At 45.2% G+C, this 9,403-nt stretch overlaps 41 non-coding genes and 2 pseudogenes across 41 annotated transcripts; all 43 read left to right on the top strand.

The window, feature by feature from the left end:
• Nucleotides 1–74: 74 nt before the first annotated feature.
• On the top strand, nucleotides 75–193 carry LOC124850283. The gene has a single exon (XR_007031188.1). It is a non-coding gene; the product is annotated as a 5S ribosomal RNA (ribosomal RNA).
• Nucleotides 194–293: 100 nt separating this feature from the next.
• On the top strand, nucleotides 294–412 carry LOC124850282. The gene has a single exon (XR_007031187.1). It is a non-coding gene; the product is annotated as a 5S ribosomal RNA (ribosomal RNA).
• Nucleotides 413–512: 100 nt separating this feature from the next.
• On the top strand, nucleotides 513–631 carry LOC124850281. The gene has a single exon (XR_007031186.1). It is a non-coding gene; the product is annotated as a 5S ribosomal RNA (ribosomal RNA).
• A 100-nt stretch (nucleotides 632–731) lies between these two features.
• On the top strand, nucleotides 732–850 carry LOC124850280. Its single transcript, XR_007031185.1, has one exon. It is a non-coding gene; the product is annotated as a 5S ribosomal RNA (ribosomal RNA).
• A 100-nt stretch (nucleotides 851–950) lies between these two features.
• On the top strand, nucleotides 951–1,069 carry LOC124850279. Its single transcript, XR_007031184.1, has one exon. It is a non-coding gene; the product is annotated as a 5S ribosomal RNA (ribosomal RNA).
• Nucleotides 1,070–1,169: 100 nt separating this feature from the next.
• LOC124850278 lies at nucleotides 1,170–1,288 on the top strand. Its single transcript, XR_007031183.1, has one exon. It is a non-coding gene; the product is annotated as a 5S ribosomal RNA (ribosomal RNA).
• Nucleotides 1,289–1,388: 100 nt separating this feature from the next.
• Nucleotides 1,389–1,501, top strand: LOC124850356 (annotated as a pseudogene).
• A 100-nt stretch (nucleotides 1,502–1,601) lies between these two features.
• Nucleotides 1,602–1,720, top strand: LOC124850277. Its single transcript, XR_007031182.1, has one exon. It is a non-coding gene; the product is annotated as a 5S ribosomal RNA (ribosomal RNA).
• A 100-nt stretch (nucleotides 1,721–1,820) lies between these two features.
• Nucleotides 1,821–1,939, top strand: LOC124850276. Its single transcript, XR_007031181.1, has one exon. It is a non-coding gene; the product is annotated as a 5S ribosomal RNA (ribosomal RNA).
• A 100-nt stretch (nucleotides 1,940–2,039) lies between these two features.
• Nucleotides 2,040–2,158, top strand: LOC124850275. Its single transcript, XR_007031180.1, has one exon. It is a non-coding gene; the product is annotated as a 5S ribosomal RNA (ribosomal RNA).
• Nucleotides 2,159–2,258: 100 nt separating this feature from the next.
• Nucleotides 2,259–2,377, top strand: LOC124850274. Its single transcript, XR_007031179.1, has one exon. It is a non-coding gene; the product is annotated as a 5S ribosomal RNA (ribosomal RNA).
• Nucleotides 2,378–2,477: 100 nt separating this feature from the next.
• Nucleotides 2,478–2,596, top strand: LOC124850273. The gene has a single exon (XR_007031178.1). It is a non-coding gene; the product is annotated as a 5S ribosomal RNA (ribosomal RNA).
• Nucleotides 2,597–2,696: 100 nt separating this feature from the next.
• On the top strand, nucleotides 2,697–2,815 carry LOC124850272. The gene has a single exon (XR_007031177.1). It is a non-coding gene; the product is annotated as a 5S ribosomal RNA (ribosomal RNA).
• A 100-nt stretch (nucleotides 2,816–2,915) lies between these two features.
• On the top strand, nucleotides 2,916–3,034 carry LOC124850271. Its single transcript, XR_007031176.1, has one exon. It is a non-coding gene; the product is annotated as a 5S ribosomal RNA (ribosomal RNA).
• A 100-nt stretch (nucleotides 3,035–3,134) lies between these two features.
• Nucleotides 3,135–3,253, top strand: LOC124850270. Its single transcript, XR_007031175.1, has one exon. It is a non-coding gene; the product is annotated as a 5S ribosomal RNA (ribosomal RNA).
• A 100-nt stretch (nucleotides 3,254–3,353) lies between these two features.
• Nucleotides 3,354–3,472, top strand: LOC124850269. The gene has a single exon (XR_007031174.1). It is a non-coding gene; the product is annotated as a 5S ribosomal RNA (ribosomal RNA).
• A 100-nt stretch (nucleotides 3,473–3,572) lies between these two features.
• On the top strand, nucleotides 3,573–3,691 carry LOC124850268. Its single transcript, XR_007031173.1, has one exon. It is a non-coding gene; the product is annotated as a 5S ribosomal RNA (ribosomal RNA).
• A 100-nt stretch (nucleotides 3,692–3,791) lies between these two features.
• Nucleotides 3,792–3,910, top strand: LOC124850267. Its single transcript, XR_007031172.1, has one exon. It is a non-coding gene; the product is annotated as a 5S ribosomal RNA (ribosomal RNA).
• A 100-nt stretch (nucleotides 3,911–4,010) lies between these two features.
• On the top strand, nucleotides 4,011–4,129 carry LOC124850266. Its single transcript, XR_007031171.1, has one exon. It is a non-coding gene; the product is annotated as a 5S ribosomal RNA (ribosomal RNA).
• Nucleotides 4,130–4,229: 100 nt separating this feature from the next.
• On the top strand, nucleotides 4,230–4,348 carry LOC124850265. Its single transcript, XR_007031170.1, has one exon. It is a non-coding gene; the product is annotated as a 5S ribosomal RNA (ribosomal RNA).
• Nucleotides 4,349–4,448: 100 nt separating this feature from the next.
• On the top strand, nucleotides 4,449–4,567 carry LOC124850264. Its single transcript, XR_007031169.1, has one exon. It is a non-coding gene; the product is annotated as a 5S ribosomal RNA (ribosomal RNA).
• Nucleotides 4,568–4,667: 100 nt separating this feature from the next.
• On the top strand, nucleotides 4,668–4,786 carry LOC124850263. Its single transcript, XR_007031168.1, has one exon. It is a non-coding gene; the product is annotated as a 5S ribosomal RNA (ribosomal RNA).
• A 100-nt stretch (nucleotides 4,787–4,886) lies between these two features.
• Nucleotides 4,887–5,005, top strand: LOC124850262. Its single transcript, XR_007031167.1, has one exon. It is a non-coding gene; the product is annotated as a 5S ribosomal RNA (ribosomal RNA).
• Nucleotides 5,006–5,105: 100 nt separating this feature from the next.
• Nucleotides 5,106–5,217, top strand: LOC124850358 (annotated as a pseudogene).
• A 100-nt stretch (nucleotides 5,218–5,317) lies between these two features.
• LOC124850261 lies at nucleotides 5,318–5,436 on the top strand. The gene has a single exon (XR_007031166.1). It is a non-coding gene; the product is annotated as a 5S ribosomal RNA (ribosomal RNA).
• A 100-nt stretch (nucleotides 5,437–5,536) lies between these two features.
• Nucleotides 5,537–5,655, top strand: LOC124850260. The gene has a single exon (XR_007031165.1). It is a non-coding gene; the product is annotated as a 5S ribosomal RNA (ribosomal RNA).
• A 100-nt stretch (nucleotides 5,656–5,755) lies between these two features.
• On the top strand, nucleotides 5,756–5,874 carry LOC124850259. The gene has a single exon (XR_007031164.1). It is a non-coding gene; the product is annotated as a 5S ribosomal RNA (ribosomal RNA).
• A 100-nt stretch (nucleotides 5,875–5,974) lies between these two features.
• On the top strand, nucleotides 5,975–6,093 carry LOC124850258. Its single transcript, XR_007031163.1, has one exon. It is a non-coding gene; the product is annotated as a 5S ribosomal RNA (ribosomal RNA).
• Nucleotides 6,094–6,193: 100 nt separating this feature from the next.
• LOC124850257 lies at nucleotides 6,194–6,312 on the top strand. Its single transcript, XR_007031162.1, has one exon. It is a non-coding gene; the product is annotated as a 5S ribosomal RNA (ribosomal RNA).
• Nucleotides 6,313–6,412: 100 nt separating this feature from the next.
• On the top strand, nucleotides 6,413–6,531 carry LOC124850256. The gene has a single exon (XR_007031161.1). It is a non-coding gene; the product is annotated as a 5S ribosomal RNA (ribosomal RNA).
• A 100-nt stretch (nucleotides 6,532–6,631) lies between these two features.
• On the top strand, nucleotides 6,632–6,750 carry LOC124850255. Its single transcript, XR_007031160.1, has one exon. It is a non-coding gene; the product is annotated as a 5S ribosomal RNA (ribosomal RNA).
• Nucleotides 6,751–6,850: 100 nt separating this feature from the next.
• Nucleotides 6,851–6,969, top strand: LOC124850254. The gene has a single exon (XR_007031159.1). It is a non-coding gene; the product is annotated as a 5S ribosomal RNA (ribosomal RNA).
• A 100-nt stretch (nucleotides 6,970–7,069) lies between these two features.
• Nucleotides 7,070–7,188, top strand: LOC124850253. Its single transcript, XR_007031158.1, has one exon. It is a non-coding gene; the product is annotated as a 5S ribosomal RNA (ribosomal RNA).
• Nucleotides 7,189–7,288: 100 nt separating this feature from the next.
• On the top strand, nucleotides 7,289–7,407 carry LOC124850252. Its single transcript, XR_007031157.1, has one exon. It is a non-coding gene; the product is annotated as a 5S ribosomal RNA (ribosomal RNA).
• Nucleotides 7,408–7,507: 100 nt separating this feature from the next.
• On the top strand, nucleotides 7,508–7,626 carry LOC124850251. Its single transcript, XR_007031156.1, has one exon. It is a non-coding gene; the product is annotated as a 5S ribosomal RNA (ribosomal RNA).
• Nucleotides 7,627–7,726: 100 nt separating this feature from the next.
• On the top strand, nucleotides 7,727–7,845 carry LOC124850250. Its single transcript, XR_007031155.1, has one exon. It is a non-coding gene; the product is annotated as a 5S ribosomal RNA (ribosomal RNA).
• Nucleotides 7,846–7,945: 100 nt separating this feature from the next.
• On the top strand, nucleotides 7,946–8,064 carry LOC124850249. The gene has a single exon (XR_007031154.1). It is a non-coding gene; the product is annotated as a 5S ribosomal RNA (ribosomal RNA).
• A 100-nt stretch (nucleotides 8,065–8,164) lies between these two features.
• LOC124850248 lies at nucleotides 8,165–8,283 on the top strand. The gene has a single exon (XR_007031153.1). It is a non-coding gene; the product is annotated as a 5S ribosomal RNA (ribosomal RNA).
• A 100-nt stretch (nucleotides 8,284–8,383) lies between these two features.
• On the top strand, nucleotides 8,384–8,502 carry LOC124850247. The gene has a single exon (XR_007031152.1). It is a non-coding gene; the product is annotated as a 5S ribosomal RNA (ribosomal RNA).
• A 100-nt stretch (nucleotides 8,503–8,602) lies between these two features.
• On the top strand, nucleotides 8,603–8,721 carry LOC124850246. The gene has a single exon (XR_007031151.1). It is a non-coding gene; the product is annotated as a 5S ribosomal RNA (ribosomal RNA).
• Nucleotides 8,722–8,821: 100 nt separating this feature from the next.
• Nucleotides 8,822–8,940, top strand: LOC124850245. The gene has a single exon (XR_007031150.1). It is a non-coding gene; the product is annotated as a 5S ribosomal RNA (ribosomal RNA).
• Nucleotides 8,941–9,040: 100 nt separating this feature from the next.
• Nucleotides 9,041–9,159, top strand: LOC124850244. The gene has a single exon (XR_007031149.1). It is a non-coding gene; the product is annotated as a 5S ribosomal RNA (ribosomal RNA).
• Nucleotides 9,160–9,259: 100 nt separating this feature from the next.
• LOC124850243 lies at nucleotides 9,260–9,378 on the top strand. Its single transcript, XR_007031148.1, has one exon. It is a non-coding gene; the product is annotated as a 5S ribosomal RNA (ribosomal RNA).
• Nucleotides 9,379–9,403: the final 25 nt, after the last annotated feature.

Below are 9,403 nucleotides of genomic sequence, written 5' to 3'. Positions count from 1 at the left end.
GGTTTTAGCTTCTTCTGTGTAGTCTGATTTCTGTTTGAGTTGATTGAAAAAGCATGGATTTTGACTGAAAGGAAGCTTACGGCCACACCGCCTGGTTCACGCCCGATCTCGTTTGATCTCGGAAGCTAAGATAGGTTGGGCCTGGTTAGTACTTGGATGGGAGACCGCCTGGGAATACCAGGTGCTGTAAGCTTTTAATCCAAGTATTTGAAAATGAGAGGTTTTAGCTTCTTCTGTGTAGTCTGATTTCTGTTTGAGTTGATTGAAAAAGCATGGATTTTGACTGAAAGGAAGCTTACGGCCACACCGCCTGGTTCACGCCCGATCTCGTTTGATCTCGGAAGCTAAGATAGGTTGGGCCTGGTTAGTACTTGGATGGGAGACCGCCTGGGAATACCAGGTGCTGTAAGCTTTTAATCCAAGTATTTGAAAATGAGAGGTTTTAGCTTCTTCTGTGTAGTCTGATTTCTGTTTGAGTTGATTGAAAAAGCATGGATTTTGACTGAAAGGAAGCTTACGGCCACACCGCCTGGTTCACGCCCGATCTCGTTTGATCTCGGAAGCTAAGATAGGTTGGGCCTGGTTAGTACTTGGATGGGAGACCGCCTGGGAATACCAGGTGCTGTAAGCTTTTAATCCAAGTATTTGAAAATGAGAGGTTTTAGCTTCTTCTGTGTAGTCTGATTTCTGTTTGAGTTGATTGAAAAAGCATGGATTTTGACTGAAAGGAAGCTTACGGCCACACCGCCTGGTTCACGCCCGATCTCGTTTGATCTCGGAAGCTAAGATAGGTTGGGCCTGGTTAGTACTTGGATGGGAGACCGCCTGGGAATACCAGGTGCTGTAAGCTTTTAATCCAAGTATTTGAAAATGAGAGGTTTTAGCTTCTTCTGTGTAGTCTGATTTCTGTTTGAGTTGATTGAAAAAGCATGGATTTTGACTGAAAGGAAGCTTACGGCCACACCGCCTGGTTCACGCCCGATCTCGTTTGATCTCGGAAGCTAAGATAGGTTGGGCCTGGTTAGTACTTGGATGGGAGACCGCCTGGGAATACCAGGTGCTGTAAGCTTTTAATCCAAGTATTTGAAAATGAGAGGTTTTAGCTTCTTCTGTGTAGTCTGATTTCTGTTTGAGTTGATTGAAAAAGCATGGATTTTGACTGAAAGGAAGCTTACGGCCACACCGCCTGGTTCACGCCCGATCTCGTTTGATCTCGGAAGCTAAGATAGGTTGGGCCTGGTTAGTACTTGGATGGGAGACCGCCTGGGAATACCAGGTGCTGTAAGCTTTTAATCCAAGTATTTGAAAATGAGAGGTTTTAGCTTCTTCTGTGTAGTCTGATTTCTGTTTGAGTTGATTGAAAAAGCATGGATTTTGACTGAAAGGAAGCTTACGGCCACACCGCCTGGTTCACGCGATCTCGATCTCGGAAGCTAAGATAGGTTGGGCCTGGTTAGTACTTGGATGGGAGACCGCCTGGGAATACCAGGTGCTGTAAGCTTTTAATCCAAGTATTTGAAAATGAGAGGTTTTAGCTTCTTCTGTGTAGTCTGATTTCTGTTTGAGTTGATTGAAAAAGCATGGATTTTGACTGAAAGGAAGCTTACGGCCACACCGCCTGGTTCACGCCCGATCTCGTTTGATCTCGGAAGCTAAGATAGGTTGGGCCTGGTTAGTACTTGGATGGGAGACCGCCTGGGAATACCAGGTGCTGTAAGCTTTTAATCCAAGTATTTGAAAATGAGAGGTTTTAGCTTCTTCTGTGTAGTCTGATTTCTGTTTGAGTTGATTGAAAAAGCATGGATTTTGACTGAAAGGAAGCTTACGGCCACACCGCCTGGTTCACGCCCGATCTCGTTTGATCTCGGAAGCTAAGATAGGTTGGGCCTGGTTAGTACTTGGATGGGAGACCGCCTGGGAATACCAGGTGCTGTAAGCTTTTAATCCAAGTATTTGAAAATGAGAGGTTTTAGCTTCTTCTGTGTAGTCTGATTTCTGTTTGAGTTGATTGAAAAAGCATGGATTTTGACTGAAAGGAAGCTTACGGCCACACCGCCTGGTTCACGCCCGATCTCGTTTGATCTCGGAAGCTAAGATAGGTTGGGCCTGGTTAGTACTTGGATGGGAGACCGCCTGGGAATACCAGGTGCTGTAAGCTTTTAATCCAAGTATTTGAAAATGAGAGGTTTTAGCTTCTTCTGTGTAGTCTGATTTCTGTTTGAGTTGATTGAAAAAGCATGGATTTTGACTGAAAGGAAGCTTACGGCCACACCGCCTGGTTCACGCCCGATCTCGTTTGATCTCGGAAGCTAAGATAGGTTGGGCCTGGTTAGTACTTGGATGGGAGACCGCCTGGGAATACCAGGTGCTGTAAGCTTTTAATCCAAGTATTTGAAAATGAGAGGTTTTAGCTTCTTCTGTGTAGTCTGATTTCTGTTTGAGTTGATTGAAAAAGCATGGATTTTGACTGAAAGGAAGCTTACGGCCACACCGCCTGGTTCACGCCCGATCTCGTTTGATCTCGGAAGCTAAGATAGGTTGGGCCTGGTTAGTACTTGGATGGGAGACCGCCTGGGAATACCAGGTGCTGTAAGCTTTTAATCCAAGTATTTGAAAATGAGAGGTTTTAGCTTCTTCTGTGTAGTCTGATTTCTGTTTGAGTTGATTGAAAAAGCATGGATTTTGACTGAAAGGAAGCTTACGGCCACACCGCCTGGTTCACGCCCGATCTCGTTTGATCTCGGAAGCTAAGATAGGTTGGGCCTGGTTAGTACTTGGATGGGAGACCGCCTGGGAATACCAGGTGCTGTAAGCTTTTAATCCAAGTATTTGAAAATGAGAGGTTTTAGCTTCTTCTGTGTAGTCTGATTTCTGTTTGAGTTGATTGAAAAAGCATGGATTTTGACTGAAAGGAAGCTTACGGCCACACCGCCTGGTTCACGCCCGATCTCGTTTGATCTCGGAAGCTAAGATAGGTTGGGCCTGGTTAGTACTTGGATGGGAGACCGCCTGGGAATACCAGGTGCTGTAAGCTTTTAATCCAAGTATTTGAAAATGAGAGGTTTTAGCTTCTTCTGTGTAGTCTGATTTCTGTTTGAGTTGATTGAAAAAGCATGGATTTTGACTGAAAGGAAGCTTACGGCCACACCGCCTGGTTCACGCCCGATCTCGTTTGATCTCGGAAGCTAAGATAGGTTGGGCCTGGTTAGTACTTGGATGGGAGACCGCCTGGGAATACCAGGTGCTGTAAGCTTTTAATCCAAGTATTTGAAAATGAGAGGTTTTAGCTTCTTCTGTGTAGTCTGATTTCTGTTTGAGTTGATTGAAAAAGCATGGATTTTGACTGAAAGGAAGCTTACGGCCACACCGCCTGGTTCACGCCCGATCTCGTTTGATCTCGGAAGCTAAGATAGGTTGGGCCTGGTTAGTACTTGGATGGGAGACCGCCTGGGAATACCAGGTGCTGTAAGCTTTTAATCCAAGTATTTGAAAATGAGAGGTTTTAGCTTCTTCTGTGTAGTCTGATTTCTGTTTGAGTTGATTGAAAAAGCATGGATTTTGACTGAAAGGAAGCTTACGGCCACACCGCCTGGTTCACGCCCGATCTCGTTTGATCTCGGAAGCTAAGATAGGTTGGGCCTGGTTAGTACTTGGATGGGAGACCGCCTGGGAATACCAGGTGCTGTAAGCTTTTAATCCAAGTATTTGAAAATGAGAGGTTTTAGCTTCTTCTGTGTAGTCTGATTTCTGTTTGAGTTGATTGAAAAAGCATGGATTTTGACTGAAAGGAAGCTTACGGCCACACCGCCTGGTTCACGCCCGATCTCGTTTGATCTCGGAAGCTAAGATAGGTTGGGCCTGGTTAGTACTTGGATGGGAGACCGCCTGGGAATACCAGGTGCTGTAAGCTTTTAATCCAAGTATTTGAAAATGAGAGGTTTTAGCTTCTTCTGTGTAGTCTGATTTCTGTTTGAGTTGATTGAAAAAGCATGGATTTTGACTGAAAGGAAGCTTACGGCCACACCGCCTGGTTCACGCCCGATCTCGTTTGATCTCGGAAGCTAAGATAGGTTGGGCCTGGTTAGTACTTGGATGGGAGACCGCCTGGGAATACCAGGTGCTGTAAGCTTTTAATCCAAGTATTTGAAAATGAGAGGTTTTAGCTTCTTCTGTGTAGTCTGATTTCTGTTTGAGTTGATTGAAAAAGCATGGATTTTGACTGAAAGGAAGCTTACGGCCACACCGCCTGGTTCACGCCCGATCTCGTTTGATCTCGGAAGCTAAGATAGGTTGGGCCTGGTTAGTACTTGGATGGGAGACCGCCTGGGAATACCAGGTGCTGTAAGCTTTTAATCCAAGTATTTGAAAATGAGAGGTTTTAGCTTCTTCTGTGTAGTCTGATTTCTGTTTGAGTTGATTGAAAAAGCATGGATTTTGACTGAAAGGAAGCTTACGGCCACACCGCCTGGTTCACGCCCGATCTCGTTTGATCTCGGAAGCTAAGATAGGTTGGGCCTGGTTAGTACTTGGATGGGAGACCGCCTGGGAATACCAGGTGCTGTAAGCTTTTAATCCAAGTATTTGAAAATGAGAGGTTTTAGCTTCTTCTGTGTAGTCTGATTTCTGTTTGAGTTGATTGAAAAAGCATGGATTTTGACTGAAAGGAAGCTTACGGCCACACCGCCTGGTTCACGCCCGATCTCGTTTGATCTCGGAAGCTAAGATAGGTTGGGCCTGGTTAGTACTTGGATGGGAGACCGCCTGGGAATACCAGGTGCTGTAAGCTTTTAATCCAAGTATTTGAAAATGAGAGGTTTTAGCTTCTTCTGTGTAGTCTGATTTCTGTTTGAGTTGATTGAAAAAGCATGGATTTTGACTGAAAGGAAGCTTACGGCCACACCGCCTGGTTCACGCCCGATCTCGTTTGATCTCGGAAGCTAAGATAGGTTGGGCCTGGTTAGTACTTGGATGGGAGACCGCCTGGGAATACCAGGTGCTGTAAGCTTTTAATCCAAGTATTTGAAAATGAGAGGTTTTAGCTTCTTCTGTGTAGTCTGATTTCTGTTTGAGTTGATTGAAAAAGCATGGATTTTGACTGAAAGGAAGCTTACGGCCACACCGCCTGGTTCACGCCGTCTGATCTCGGAAGCTAAGATAGGTTGGGCCTGGTTAGTACTTGGATGGGAGACCGCCTGGGAATACCAGGTGCTGTAAGCTTTTAATCCAAGTATTTGAAAATGAGAGGTTTTAGCTTCTTCTGTGTAGTCTGATTTCTGTTTGAGTTGATTGAAAAAGCATGGATTTTGACTGAAAGGAAGCTTACGGCCACACCGCCTGGTTCACGCCCGATCTCGTTTGATCTCGGAAGCTAAGATAGGTTGGGCCTGGTTAGTACTTGGATGGGAGACCGCCTGGGAATACCAGGTGCTGTAAGCTTTTAATCCAAGTATTTGAAAATGAGAGGTTTTAGCTTCTTCTGTGTAGTCTGATTTCTGTTTGAGTTGATTGAAAAAGCATGGATTTTGACTGAAAGGAAGCTTACGGCCACACCGCCTGGTTCACGCCCGATCTCGTTTGATCTCGGAAGCTAAGATAGGTTGGGCCTGGTTAGTACTTGGATGGGAGACCGCCTGGGAATACCAGGTGCTGTAAGCTTTTAATCCAAGTATTTGAAAATGAGAGGTTTTAGCTTCTTCTGTGTAGTCTGATTTCTGTTTGAGTTGATTGAAAAAGCATGGATTTTGACTGAAAGGAAGCTTACGGCCACACCGCCTGGTTCACGCCCGATCTCGTTTGATCTCGGAAGCTAAGATAGGTTGGGCCTGGTTAGTACTTGGATGGGAGACCGCCTGGGAATACCAGGTGCTGTAAGCTTTTAATCCAAGTATTTGAAAATGAGAGGTTTTAGCTTCTTCTGTGTAGTCTGATTTCTGTTTGAGTTGATTGAAAAAGCATGGATTTTGACTGAAAGGAAGCTTACGGCCACACCGCCTGGTTCACGCCCGATCTCGTTTGATCTCGGAAGCTAAGATAGGTTGGGCCTGGTTAGTACTTGGATGGGAGACCGCCTGGGAATACCAGGTGCTGTAAGCTTTTAATCCAAGTATTTGAAAATGAGAGGTTTTAGCTTCTTCTGTGTAGTCTGATTTCTGTTTGAGTTGATTGAAAAAGCATGGATTTTGACTGAAAGGAAGCTTACGGCCACACCGCCTGGTTCACGCCCGATCTCGTTTGATCTCGGAAGCTAAGATAGGTTGGGCCTGGTTAGTACTTGGATGGGAGACCGCCTGGGAATACCAGGTGCTGTAAGCTTTTAATCCAAGTATTTGAAAATGAGAGGTTTTAGCTTCTTCTGTGTAGTCTGATTTCTGTTTGAGTTGATTGAAAAAGCATGGATTTTGACTGAAAGGAAGCTTACGGCCACACCGCCTGGTTCACGCCCGATCTCGTTTGATCTCGGAAGCTAAGATAGGTTGGGCCTGGTTAGTACTTGGATGGGAGACCGCCTGGGAATACCAGGTGCTGTAAGCTTTTAATCCAAGTATTTGAAAATGAGAGGTTTTAGCTTCTTCTGTGTAGTCTGATTTCTGTTTGAGTTGATTGAAAAAGCATGGATTTTGACTGAAAGGAAGCTTACGGCCACACCGCCTGGTTCACGCCCGATCTCGTTTGATCTCGGAAGCTAAGATAGGTTGGGCCTGGTTAGTACTTGGATGGGAGACCGCCTGGGAATACCAGGTGCTGTAAGCTTTTAATCCAAGTATTTGAAAATGAGAGGTTTTAGCTTCTTCTGTGTAGTCTGATTTCTGTTTGAGTTGATTGAAAAAGCATGGATTTTGACTGAAAGGAAGCTTACGGCCACACCGCCTGGTTCACGCCCGATCTCGTTTGATCTCGGAAGCTAAGATAGGTTGGGCCTGGTTAGTACTTGGATGGGAGACCGCCTGGGAATACCAGGTGCTGTAAGCTTTTAATCCAAGTATTTGAAAATGAGAGGTTTTAGCTTCTTCTGTGTAGTCTGATTTCTGTTTGAGTTGATTGAAAAAGCATGGATTTTGACTGAAAGGAAGCTTACGGCCACACCGCCTGGTTCACGCCCGATCTCGTTTGATCTCGGAAGCTAAGATAGGTTGGGCCTGGTTAGTACTTGGATGGGAGACCGCCTGGGAATACCAGGTGCTGTAAGCTTTTAATCCAAGTATTTGAAAATGAGAGGTTTTAGCTTCTTCTGTGTAGTCTGATTTCTGTTTGAGTTGATTGAAAAAGCATGGATTTTGACTGAAAGGAAGCTTACGGCCACACCGCCTGGTTCACGCCCGATCTCGTTTGATCTCGGAAGCTAAGATAGGTTGGGCCTGGTTAGTACTTGGATGGGAGACCGCCTGGGAATACCAGGTGCTGTAAGCTTTTAATCCAAGTATTTGAAAATGAGAGGTTTTAGCTTCTTCTGTGTAGTCTGATTTCTGTTTGAGTTGATTGAAAAAGCATGGATTTTGACTGAAAGGAAGCTTACGGCCACACCGCCTGGTTCACGCCCGATCTCGTTTGATCTCGGAAGCTAAGATAGGTTGGGCCTGGTTAGTACTTGGATGGGAGACCGCCTGGGAATACCAGGTGCTGTAAGCTTTTAATCCAAGTATTTGAAAATGAGAGGTTTTAGCTTCTTCTGTGTAGTCTGATTTCTGTTTGAGTTGATTGAAAAAGCATGGATTTTGACTGAAAGGAAGCTTACGGCCACACCGCCTGGTTCACGCCCGATCTCGTTTGATCTCGGAAGCTAAGATAGGTTGGGCCTGGTTAGTACTTGGATGGGAGACCGCCTGGGAATACCAGGTGCTGTAAGCTTTTAATCCAAGTATTTGAAAATGAGAGGTTTTAGCTTCTTCTGTGTAGTCTGATTTCTGTTTGAGTTGATTGAAAAAGCATGGATTTTGACTGAAAGGAAGCTTACGGCCACACCGCCTGGTTCACGCCCGATCTCGTTTGATCTCGGAAGCTAAGATAGGTTGGGCCTGGTTAGTACTTGGATGGGAGACCGCCTGGGAATACCAGGTGCTGTAAGCTTTTAATCCAAGTATTTGAAAATGAGAGGTTTTAGCTTCTTCTGTGTAGTCTGATTTCTGTTTGAGTTGATTGAAAAAGCATGGATTTTGACTGAAAGGAAGCTTACGGCCACACCGCCTGGTTCACGCCCGATCTCGTTTGATCTCGGAAGCTAAGATAGGTTGGGCCTGGTTAGTACTTGGATGGGAGACCGCCTGGGAATACCAGGTGCTGTAAGCTTTTAATCCAAGTATTTGAAAATGAGAGGTTTTAGCTTCTTCTGTGTAGTCTGATTTCTGTTTGAGTTGATTGAAAAAGCATGGATTTTGACTGAAAGGAAGCTTACGGCCACACCGCCTGGTTCACGCCCGATCTCGTTTGATCTCGGAAGCTAAGATAGGTTGGGCCTGGTTAGTACTTGGATGGGAGACCGCCTGGGAATACCAGGTGCTGTAAGCTTTTAATCCAAGTATTTGAAAATGAGAGGTTTTAGCTTCTTCTGTGTAGTCTGATTTCTGTTTGAGTTGATTGAAAAAGCATGGATTTTGACTGAAAGGAAGCTTACGGCCACACCGCCTGGTTCACGCCCGATCTCGTTTGATCTCGGAAGCTAAGATAGGTTGGGCCTGGTTAGTACTTGGATGGGAGACCGCCTGGGAATACCAGGTGCTGTAAGCTTTTAATCCAAGTATTTGAAAATGAGAGGTTTTAGCTTCTTCTGTGTAGTCTGATTTCTGTTTGAGTTGATTGAAAAAGCATGGATTTTGACTGAAAGGAAGCTTACGGCCACACCGCCTGGTTCACGCCCGATCTCGTTTGATCTCGGAAGCTAAGATAGGTTGGGCCTGGTTAGTACTTGGATGGGAGACCGCCTGGGAATACCAGGTGCTGTAAGCTTTTAATCCAAGTATTTGAAAATGAGAGGTTTTAGCTTCTTCTGTGTAGTCTGATTTCTGTTTGAGTTGATTGAAAAAGCATGGATTTTGACTGAAAGGAAGCTTACGGCCACACCGCCTGGTTCACGCCCGATCTCGTTTGATCTCGGAAGCTAAGATAGGTTGGGCCTGGTTAGTACTTGGATGGGAGACCGCCTGGGAATACCAGGTGCTGTAAGCTTTTAATCCAAGTATTTGAAAATGAGAGGTTTTAGCTTCTTCTGTGTAGTCTGATTTCTGTTTGAGTTGATTGAAAAAGCATGGATTTTGACTGAAAGGAAGCTTACGGCCACACCGCCTGGTTCACGCCCGATCTCGTTTGATCTCGGAAGCTAAGATAGGTTGGGCCTGGTTAGTACTTGGATGGGAGACCGCCTGGGAATACCAGGTGCTGTAAGCTTTTAATCCAAGTATTTGAAAATGAG

This window comes from Scophthalmus maximus, chromosome 7 (genome assembly GCF_022379125.1).
Source record: "Scophthalmus maximus strain ysfricsl-2021 chromosome 7, ASM2237912v1, whole genome shotgun sequence".
Taxonomy (NCBI): domain Eukaryota; kingdom Metazoa; phylum Chordata; class Actinopteri; order Pleuronectiformes; family Scophthalmidae; genus Scophthalmus; species Scophthalmus maximus.
Note: the sequence above shows the minus strand (reverse complement) of the source record. Positions and strands in the feature narration are given on the sequence as shown.